Genomic DNA, 12,268 nt, shown 5'->3' with positions numbered 1-12,268 from the left:
GGTATAAGGAAGGGATCCAGTTTCAGCTTTCTACATATGGCTAGCCGGTTTTCCCAGCACCATTTATTAAATAGGGAATCCTTTCCCCATTTCTTGTTTTTGTCAGGTTTGTCAAAGATCAGATAGTTGTAGATATGTGGCATCATTTCTGAGGGCTCTGTTCTGTTCCATTGATCTATGTCTCTGTTGTGGTACCAGTACCATGCTGTTTTGATTACTGTAGCCTTGTAGTATAGTTTGAAGTCAGGTAGCATGATGCCTCCAGCTTTGTTCTTTTGGCTTAGGATTGACTTGGCGATGCGGGCTCTTTTTTGGTTCCATATGAACTTGAAAGTAGTTTTTTCCAATTCTGTGAAGAAAGTCATTGGTAGCTTGATGGGGATGGCATTGAATCTATAAATTACCTTGGGCAGTATGGCCATTTTCATGATATTGATTCTTCCAACCCATGAGCATGGAATGTTCTTCCATTTGTTTGTATCCTCTTTTATTTCATTGAGCAGTGGTTTGTAGTTCTCCTTGAAGAGGTCCTTCACATCCCTTGTAAGTTGGATACCTAAGTATGTTATTCTCTTTGAAGCAATTGTGAATGGGAGTTCACTCATGATTTGGCTCTCTGTTTGTCTGTGATTGGTGTACAAGAATGCTTGTGATTTTTGTACATTGATTTTGTATCCTGAGACTTTGCTGAAGTTGCTAATCAGCTTAAGGAGATTTTGGGCTGAGACAATGGGGTTCAAGTAGGAAAAGAGGAAGTCAAATTGTCCCTGTTTGCAGATGACATGATTGTATATCTAGTAAGCATGGTTTTCTACATGACCACAGATCCACTTCCTCCAAAATAAGTCAATTACTTTAGTTTCTCAGTCTGTGCACTCAACAAAGACACATGGGGATAAATTCTATGAAGAAAATAAAAGAGAGACGAGAGGAGTTAATAACAGGAGAGGGTGTTATATTGAGAGCAATAGGAATTCCCTGAAGACTTTATTATGCAGAATGTTATGATGTGATTTGTATTTTTAAATGTTTACTATGATCACTGGTGGAGAATAAATTAAAGGTGGTGTCAGGGTGGCTGGGTAAGCATACAATGTAGCAGCAGGAAGACCACTTTGGAGGCTTTTTTGGTAGTCCACGCAAGAGGTGATGGTGACTTGAATTGGAACTGTGCCAGTGAAATACAAAAAGGTTGGGCTGATCCAAGATTTAGTTTCTAAGAGACAGTAGATACTGGTGATAAATTGGAGTGGATTAGAAAATAAATGGAGAAATCAACAATGACTTTGGTTTCAGCTTGAGCATTTCAGAGACTCATAATGCCATTTGCTGTGATTGGGATGACTGAGGAGCCAATTGGCAGGGGGAGGGGGCCATGCATTTTAATTTCTTAGGACATGTTACTTTTTTTTTTAATTTAAAACTTCTGTTTATTAAAAGACACGTTAAAAGAAAATTAATAGACAAGCCATAGACTGGAGGTAATATTTATGAAACATATGTCTGACAGAGGACTTGAATCCAAAATATACAAAGAACTCCTACAACTCAATAACAAACAAAACAAACTATTGTAATTTTAAATAAGCAAAAAGTCTTAATCTGTAATAATTCTCTGCTTCAGTGATTCAAATAGTTTCAATTTAGTGGAGTAAATAGCTTTTTTTAAAATTTATTATTATTATTATACTTTAAGTTCTAGGGTACATGTGCACAACATGCAGGTTTGTTACATGTGTATACATGTGCCATGTTGGTGTGCTGCACCCATTAACTCATCATTTACATTAGGTATATCTCCTAATGCTATCCCTCCCCCCTCCCCACGACAGGTCCCGGTGTGTGATGTTCCCCTTCCTGTGTAGGACATGTTACTTTTTAAATGTCTATGAGATATCCAAGTGGACATACTAAACAGGTAGTTTTTACAAACGTCTAAAATCAGAGACAGAATTTTTGCAGTCACCATAACTTAGATGGTACTTAAAGAATTTAAAACGGATGTGATCACTATGGAGGAGATTGATAGAGGACAAAAGAAAACCCTGGACCAAAGGATGCTAACATTTAGAGTGTCAAGTAGAGGAAGCCAGTGAAGTTGAATGAAAACTAGGAAAATACAGAGAAATAGAAGTTAAGAGACATATTCAAAAAAAGGCCTAGTTGACTATGATAAATACTTCTAAGAGGTTTTCCTCTTCATGATCCACAATTTCACAAGATTGCAAAATATAATGGTATTTAGCAAATCATGGGTGTGAGGAACCTAATACATATTGAGTGTCCACTCTGTGCTTTGCATAAGTCATTCCTATAGTAATTCCCTAGGAAGTGGTTTGAGAATGAGAAACAGACTCCAGGAAGCTATGTAATTTGCTGAGGATCCTACTCTGCTAAGTTTCAGAGAATTCCAACCAAATCCTATCAAGCTAATCTTTTTCTTTAAAACAAAGCATATTGCCCTTCTAAATTGTATTTTACAATGCACTACTGTCAATTGATAGGTCAATGTTTCTAGATAAGGGAATACAGGGATAGCTTTTAACATGCAAAATAGTTCATTATTTTAATTACAAATTAATGCATACTAGTCACAGAGAAATGCAAATTACAATCACATTGTAATACCACTACACATTAACTAGAAGAGCTAAAATGAAAACAATAGAGAAGATCAAGTGTTGATAGAGATATAGAGCAACTGGAACTCTCTTAGGCAGATGGTAGAAAAGTACATTGTTATAACCACTTAAGAGAACTATTTCCAGTGTACATTAAAGCTGAACGTCCACATGGTTTATGGCACAGCAATTCCATTCCTACCTATATAACCAACAAATATGAGTACATATATTCACAAAGAAGGGTTCTATAATATTTATAACTACAGTATTTACTGTAGCCCCAAACAGAACTACACAAATCTCAATCAACGTTAAAATGCATAAATAAATTGTGGTATATTTATACAATACAGCAGTGAGAAATTGTGGTATGTTTACACAATACAACAGTGAGAATAAATGATAGCTAAACATAATATATTGGATATATCTTATAAACACAATGTTACATAAAAGAAGCTAGGCGCCCAAAATATATACTATATGACATTATTTATTAAATATATTAAAAACAAGCAAAGCATTCTATACTTTCAGAAATCATAGTAGTGACAGCTCTTGGAAGAATTTGTCTGGAAGGAGGAAAAAGAGAAATTCTGGGGTGCTGATAATTCTGTTTCTTGACCTGAGTGCTGGTTACATAGATTTGATTAATTTCTGAAAATGCATCATGCTGTACACATATGATATGTGTGCTTTTCTGTATATAAGTTATATATACATACTTCATTCAAAATCTTTAAATATAAAAAAGGCAAAGAAACTATGTATTCCCCCTAAGCTGTTAACTCAAAATTATTATGGTCAGTATTTTACACTATGCTCTTTTATTCAATATTTATATATATTTGAATACACATATTTTTTCTACAAAGTTGTATTGCCCTGTAGTCTCCACTTAATCTGATTCTTTCTTAGCAGTATACTGTGACTATCTTCCCATGTCCGTATACAATGCTCTATTACTTGTGTTGGAACAATTTAATCTTGTGAATATAATTTACTTAACTAAACTTCTATTGTTGGGCATGAAGTTTGGCTCTAATTTGACCTTTTCTGTGAATTGTTATAATATGAATCATGGTACTCATCTCTACTTTTTTTAAACCTAGGAGTGGAATTGCTGGTCAGGAAAAATGCAATTGTAAGCTTTTAAAAATCATCCTCCAAAAATAAAATTGTACCAAAACTGTACTGCCATCAAATTTGATGGAAGGACCCATTACCCTTGCCAAGATTGGAGATTATGATTCTTGTTCATATTTTCCATTTGACTGGGACAAATACATTATATATTTATTTTGTGTTTTTTATTACTGTAAGAGTTAAACATTGTTTTCATATGTACATTAGCCATTTATATTTCTTCTTTTGTGAATTTGATGTTCATATGCCTTATATACATTTAGAATATCAACTCTTTGTCCATTTTTTATTTCAGATATGATTTCCTGGTTTGTTGTTTGCTTGTTGGTTTCTTCATACCATTTTGAGGATACAGTCAAATCTATCACAATTTTCCCGTAAATCATTTATTTAACTATATTTTCTTGTGGTTTTTTTTTTCATTTAAATTGTTATGTCTAGAATTTAACTTGGTATGTAAAATAAGATTCTTTTTATTTTTCATTAACCGTTTTTCTTCATTTATTGAATAATACCTTCTAAGATGAGTGTACCATAAAAAGCATTTGCTTTTTTCAAGTACCAAGGAACAAAAGTTTTAATACAAGATTTTAGCAAATCCTTAAATTCAAAGAAGTGGGTCTCTATGAAGATTTAATATTTTATTCAACATACTTGAAACAAAATTTTGCTTATCAGCATTCTAAGTTGCTTACACCCTTCTTAGTCCCTTTAAAGTCTTTATCTGTTTAGAATGTTAACTCTTTGTCTTCCAAGATATGCATCAAACTGTTTCAACTGATCTCTGTTTTCCTGTTTGAGGAATAGTAAATGATTGACAACATTGGTTGGATCTGAGTGTAGCTAAATTTGAACATGCCAAAAGTAAATATAAGAAGTCCTGTTATTCATTTCCTTCACAAGTGGAATATCAGCCATGTGCCAAGTATGGTGCTGGATGTTGGGAATACAGTGCTAAGGAAGGTGTGTTTCATCCTGCCCTCCTTGAGTTTGCACTTAGATAGGCATACTGATATGGTGATTGAGTTTTATTTGTAGCTATTGTTATTATGTGAGATCAGGTATATGATGTCCATATATATACACATATATCTGTGAAGTACTTAGAACAAAGTATACAAACTGAATTTATAATGAATTACTTTGTAATATAATTAATATGTTGCCCATCAAACATTCATTGGACTTAGGAATATGTTTGTTTGAGTGTAGCCTTAAAAGTGATTATTATGTGCAAAGCTTTTTAATTTGTTGCTTATGAACCGTGGTCACCAGCCCTTTCCTCATATCAATCAACATAACCACTGTTCTAGGCTTGGCTTCTTTATTGCTAGGTTGGTAATGGAGAAGAGGAAGAGGGGGAAGAGGAAGAGGGGAGACCTCATACTGGATGAGCATAAAAGAAGTTGTATTAACTGCTGTAGATGAAAAGTTCATCATGGTCAAACTCATGTGTTCAAATAATGCCAGGAACCTATCTCTGTAGTTTTTAATCCCTGTTTTCTTTGCTCTTAGCTTTTCTTTCAGAGAAAACCTCACTACATGGTAGCAAAGGTGGTTACCAGCTGCTCCAGGATTGTAGCTTTCTAGTTTAGCCGTCTTGCCAGGAAGTAACAGCACCTCTCTCCTGCTCGCTCTGGGAAATGCCCAGTAGTTTCCCCATCCATCTCCCCGAAGTAATCACAATGGCTAGAGAAAAGGGGAACGTTACCCATGGGCAGGTCTGTGTCACATGTCCTTGACAAGGACTGAGAGTGGAAGTGATGATGTTTCTGTTGTCAGTTTCTGTTCCCAGAATGAGGAAGATGTGTGCAAGCAAAACAGATACTCTAGAAAATTCTGAATAGCTGACTTGGGCAGTCTTGCTTCCCCATCTCCCAACAAAAGAATGCTGCCTATGGTCAAAAATAAGAGCTCTCCTATAAATGAATTTTAGAAAGGGACTTATTTTTAAGAGCTTCTTTTTAAAGAGGAGAGTCATGCCTTCTACTTCCTCCTTAGCTACTAACATTGGAAAACTTGTAACACTGTTTTCTTGCATTCATTTTGTTTTGCCATCTGCCATTGACTGTCACATTTCACAAGTTAAGAAACATGTTATTTCTTTGTTTATTTTGTCAGTCTTTGGTATTCTCTGGAGAGAAATTATATATCTGTGTTTCAGTGGAATAGATTTAATCTGTTTGTTTTATCTCTAGACTCACCTAACTCCTTGTCTTTCAGTCAAAGGTTTTCTTTTTTCTCACTTGGTGAACAGGTAAATTTATCCCAGATTCTGGAAAATACAGATTTCTAAGCATATCATGGTGAGGGCTGGAAAATACAGATTCCTAAATATACCATCTTGAGGACTTTCCCGTGTAGAAAGAAGTTGGCTTAAAACTTTGTCTCTTGCTCCAATATTTTTTGGAAATTGCTGTCAATACAATTATTCAACAACTCTAAAGGAGCCAAGACTTTACACTTTAGACTTTTCAATCATTCCCATTATCCCTTTTCTGCAGATCCCTTTGTTAACTCTCCCATACATCAAACATCCACAGTCTTATAAATTATGTCATATATGTATATGTTGTACATCTGAACTTGAGATTTGAGGCAAATCCTTAAAATGTTTGCCTTTCCTAGTAATTTGCCTGATGTTATGGGTTGCCTTCTGCTCAATAATGGGGATTGATTGGGGTATCCTGGTTATATTACAAAAGAGAAAAGCAGTTGACCAACTGGAAGCTTTACTAGATGTGTCAGTGATGTGTTTTCCCTGAAAACATTTGATTCCTATCATTTGAAGTCTAAGAAATATTTAGGTGCTGTTCATTAGGCTTAAGTTATTCTTATCTTCAAGTTGCCTAATTATTTATTTGCAGGTTATACCCTATGTATTGGACATCCTTCTCAGCCAACTACATATAAACATATTATATGGGTTTATATTATGTTTAATATATAGCACATCATTAGAGAAATTAGCACATACATTTCTTATCACTAATAATTAAATGCATTAGCACTTTTCACTAGCTGTCTTCAAATTATCTGGCTTCTTTCCCCCTTTTTCTTGTCTTTCAAAGCATCATTCTCCAAGCACATTACATAGAGCACTAGTTCTGGAGGATGCTAATGAGTATTACCAAAAAGAAGTTGGGGTTTCTCATTCAGTTATATTTGGAAAAGACTGGATGACACACATTAAGCCTTTATTATGTCAAGCACACATTGTTATCCTCCAGACAGGTGACTCTGTTTCCCACAGCAATGGGAAAGTGAGGCAGGTCTGACAATCTCCTGAGACTAATAATCCACCAAATACAAATTGGAGGGTGCATTTTTGAAGCTATATAACCAATGTCAACATTCCCGTGATTTAATCTTTCCATTCTTATCTCTCCTTCTTCTGGAAGGGCTAGGAGCTGCCCTTTCAGGATTCACCAGAGGACATCATGCAGGCTATCAGTGGAGCAAACATTGAGTCCCCTGATTCATAACCTCATAGCTTCTTACCACAAAACTGCCTGTTTGGCTGCTACTAAATTCTCCTGGAATTCATCTAGAAGTACAAAATGATGAGGTCATACTCTAGTGGGAAAGAATTTATGGGATCTTTAAACCTCACTACCTATACGATTAGATCTAACAGTAAATTGGAGCACTCTGGAGAAATCCAGTTCTTCTTTGTTTCACTTGTAAGTCATGGTCAAATGGAGTAACAAAATCAGTTATGATGTCTGCCACAAATATGAAGTTATTAATCTCATATTATGGTAGGAGGTGCTTAGAATATTGGATAGGTGCTCATATGCTCTGAGTTGAGACAGGTGTTGGAAAAAAGACAAAAATATGTAAGACATGATTCCTGTCCTCAGGGGAAGGTAAGACTAACACAAACAAATGCTTGATACATAAGATAGTATATTGTTAACAACAAAATTGAATACAGAGTAGGCTGTTGACACTCAAAAGGGACAAGTTCAGAGACCACTTGATCCTCCAGTATGTACAATTTTATCACAAAATGCATGGGATGAAAACAACAACACTGAGTTGAAATGTGAATGCTGATGAGAAGGTTCAGCTCATTGATCAGGTAAAATATTCATTCACAGGAGCCCTACTGATCGCCAGCTCAAAGTTTCTGCCTTGGTCAAATGGCCAGTACTTCTGAATTGGACATTTTGGAAAACTAGCAAGTGGTTAAACCAGAATGTAAAATACATGAATGCTGTTGAAACGGGAAAAGTTCCCTTGTCCCACTTGCAGGGCATGTGATGAGAGTGTGGCTTGCTTCTTCAGTGCCCCGCTGCTGGAAACTCTAGGGGAGCATACAGATGGCCAGGCTATGGGGCTCCAATCCCACAGCAGTGTCTAGGGGTGGATGTTTACAGCTCCCGAAGCCCCAGTGGGCTCTTTTGGTTTGCTGTCTGTAGACGGCTTGTGTTAGTCAGCTCCATTAGGCCCTCTACCTTGTCGCAAAGACATAGGGCTTTCTGTATCCTGGGTTCTTGCCTTGGTGTTCTGGAAGAATCGGATCACATGTGGGCTTGGAGAATGAGTGCAAGGTTTTATTAGTGGAAGTAGCTCTCAGCCAATGGGAGAGCCAGAAGGGAGATGGTCTTCCCTTGGAGTTGGACTGCTCGCCAGCCCCGGCTCTCCCCTGATGGCCTGGGCCAAACTCCACTTTGTCCTGCCTGTCGATGACCTGCTGGTGTGACAATGCCTGTTGGTGTGCTCTTCTGCCAGTGTGCCCCTCTGGACTACCAACCACTTGCGTCTTCTTCCACCTATGTGTTTGTTCCTCACGATGTCCAGCCACTTGTGTGTCTGCCTGCTAGGGTGTCAGGTTTTTATAGGCACAGGGTGGGGGTGTGGCAGGCCAAGGTGGTCTTGGGAAATGCAATATTTAGGCAGGAAATGCCTGTCCTCACGTAGGTCCTTTGGGATGGAACCCTAGCCAGGGACCATGCCCTTTTCTACCCAGCACTTCCCTTCCCTGCTTCTGTATTATCTGAAGAGACCACATTCTTCCCTTGCCAGCCACTTCCATATCACCAGCAGTCCACTGCAATCATGGCATTGTGTATCTTATGTACAATAAATATTTTGAATAGCTCAGAATGGGAGATGGTCACTTGAGGGCAGAAATATCTGGCTTAAATCATGAAGAATTGAAGTCAAAATGGACAATGAAATATTAGTAGAATTAGGAAATCAGAAGAAAGGTATTCCAGAATAGGAATGAAAGAAAATGGGGCAGGTCTGAGCTCCACCGTAGGCTACAGGCAGTCCTTAGGAATGCACTTATAGTATTATAGTTAATCCATGTCCTCTTAACCTGGAGCCCCTCCTCTGACCTCAGGCCAGTTGTATATAGTCTTCTCCCCCATGACAACTAATCTCTGTATCTTTGTGTCCCATTCATATTCTTCCCCTTGGTACAATGCCACCATATTGTGCAGATTGCATACTGCACAAGTATGTCCTAAGTGAAGACAGTTCACATAATAGATGTCATAGATTGGTTAAATTATGACAACTTTTCTGCAGGTGGCAGTAAAGTATCCACTCCAAACCAAATCAATGTGTTATAGTCATTTTCTGATCTATGGAAATAAAATATCTTGAAAGAAGAGGTGTAATTTTCCAATTTGCACATGGTTACCGTAAGGGCAACTGGTAGTCTTCATTATGTTCTTGAATAGTTAGAAATATGGACATGTTAGGGAGGGAAAAGTAGCCTAGACTCTCCAGGCTTGTCAAAGAATATGAAGAAAAGGGAGAATAGCCCTTTGCTTTTATGGATGAGTTAAGACTATTTCTTAATTTTGTGTTTTTAGCAAAAAGGTTAAGAAGGTCAAGCAGCCTGCGTAATCATCTGTGCATAAATTTGTTTTTATATCATAAATAAATATCATGTATTATCTGATCCACTAACATTTTATGTTGTATAAATTGTATCCAAATGTGCATCTTTTTCTTTTAAATTTAGTACAGCTTTGGAATGCTTCTATTCTTTGCTTAGATGGTGTGAAACTTCATAGTGAGACTGGCTTCTAAAGCTCAGCCTCATTTTCTTGCTTGCACACCTTTAAATGAGCTGTTACTGGTTACCTTTACCTTATGCAGTCAACTGTGTTCAGCATGGTACACAGATGCATTACATGTCCACTGAGCAGGGTCTAGGTCAATTTTTCAAAAGATTTACTCAATGACCAGTCTGACCAGTTATCAAGTCACTAAAAACTGCCAGTCAAATACCTTAGCCCAGGTTTACGAGAGCCACAGGCGTTTGGCAAAGCCAGCCAAAGGTCAGTGTAGTCTAGGCTGTCCTGTTCCTTGGGGCCTCTGAATTTTCAGAAGAAAACTCATTTTCTATTCTAAATTAAAGGCAGTGTGTATGTTGTTAGTCTAGGTTTTATAAATATTAGGGCGGGATTCTCTTCCAAAACTTTTGTGTGTAGTTCACTGAGTTTCCAACATCTCTTAGTTTGATAATTTGTCAAGGTAGCTTGATTAAATCTGTATTTTGTGGAGTATCCAAACTTCAAAAATCTCAACTATTCATGTACAAAATGATACATATGCCTTTTATGTGCAGATCTATGCTAATTTGCATCTATTTTTAAAATTTTCATGGCCTTGATTTCCAAATGGTGAGTATATATGCATGCCAATTTCACATTGGCATTTAGGACTTTCCCTAATTGTTGAAACTAAAACTTTGAAAAAACAAATCCTCAAAGACTGTAGAAATCATCTCATGCAATATGAATTCTGTAAACTTTATAATTTGACAAATTGGTTATTCCAAATTGCTCATTTAGCAAATTGGGTTTTTTTTCCCATGAAGAACTTCCCAGAGATTTTTCCAGCCTCTGTGTCTCTATCCCAGAACACACATCCTAGTGCCTTCATATGAAAACAAGGCCCTTCCTGGTAAGAGCACTGCAATGTGAGATTGGAGGGGACAGCCACAACATGGGTCACTCCGTGTTTACTCTGTGGCTTGCCACTCATGTACCCAAAGTCCTTGACACAGTTCTAGTTTCTTTCCTGTGCTTTCCTTGTGTCCATTCTAGCATCAGCTGCTTCCCAGGTGTTTCTCAGTTCTTGACAGTTTGAGGGATCCCTGCAGCGAGTTGTAGCTCCTTTAATTCACTTCATAATGAAACAGCTTGTTGTGGTGCTTTGTGTCCATTACAATCCTTTATTGCTGGGTGTGCAAGGCTGAGTTTTCTTTTGACTTTGTCTACATGGGAGTTTGCAACTGTAACAAAGTAACGAAGGAGTCCCAGTAAGCTTGTCTCAACACCAGCTAAAGAATTAATATGCAATAAAGCCTCTGATGTCTGGTGGTACTGGAGTCATGCTCACTAATCTAGGATTCTGGCTATTTCAGAGTCACCATAACTATTACCTATGGATTATCACTCTTCCAACGCAGAGACAACATGTAATTTCCGGTAAAATTAGATTAAATAACTGCACCTTTTATAGTCCAGAACATGCTTCAAGAGTTTATGAGGCTTCAAAGTCCTTTTTGCCTCCATAAATTTTGAGTTTACCACAGATGTACAGAAATTATCAAGAGAGAGTTTCTACTAGTAGGATATTGAGTGATAGAGATTTGCAATATGCAATTTTTCTAAAGGTATCTGATTCTTTAAAATCACTGGTCCATTTTGTTTGGGGGAATGGCAATGATTAAGATAGAAATGGAGTGAAAAGGCAGATTTTCTGATTTTTCACAATAGTATAAACATGATTACAGTTTCAGGGCTTTTGCTTTGCCTTATTGGGTCACATTCATAAAGGTAGTTATTTTACCTGATAAATTTGGAGGTACTCCTATTTTCTGAAGGTAAAAAAAAAAATGCAGTCATCTTTCTGGAAGAAGAGTACATGTTTAAGGAAATACCTGAGATCCTCTGGAAGAAGCCCACACTGGGCAGCTCTTAAAAGTTAGATCTTAGCTGACTTGACTCTTTCTAGAAACTACCCTTTCTCAACCATTGACAGAAACCTGGAGACCCTTTCCCCACTCTTTGGATGCAACTCCAGCAAAGCTCACTGTGCCTGGGTCTCTCAATGTGCATTCTAGGCTATGCTGCTGTCAGAAATGGCTCGCAGGAAGTGGGAGGCGTGATTAGCTTTAAATGAAGTTCTAAGCCACTGGTACATGAAATGAAACTATTTTTTTCTCTCTCTCTCTTCTTCCCCTTCCTTTAACCTGAGCTGCTGATGTAAGTGGCTCTAATTTACTTTCCTCGAGAAAACAAAGCAAAATAAAACAGGGAAAGGCAAAGAAGATCTGTTTGCAAAGTGTAGTGCTTCTGCTCCTGATAAAAGGGAGCCATTTGCTGCTTTCATGGTGTCAGTATTAATTTCCAAGCAGTCAAAGCCACCGCTAATTTATTTACAGAACAATCTCCTTGCCCAGGAGCTGGGCTGGTGAGGCAGTGGTTTCCAGCCTCCAGCTTTGTTTGTTGACAGGCTGATTTCCC

Source organism: Nomascus leucogenys, chromosome 2 (genome assembly GCF_006542625.1).
Source record: "Nomascus leucogenys isolate Asia chromosome 2, Asia_NLE_v1, whole genome shotgun sequence".
Lineage (NCBI taxonomy): Eukaryota > Metazoa > Chordata > Mammalia > Primates > Hylobatidae > Nomascus > Nomascus leucogenys.
The sequence above is the reverse complement of the archived record's forward strand: the minus strand, read 5'-3'. Positions refer to the sequence as shown.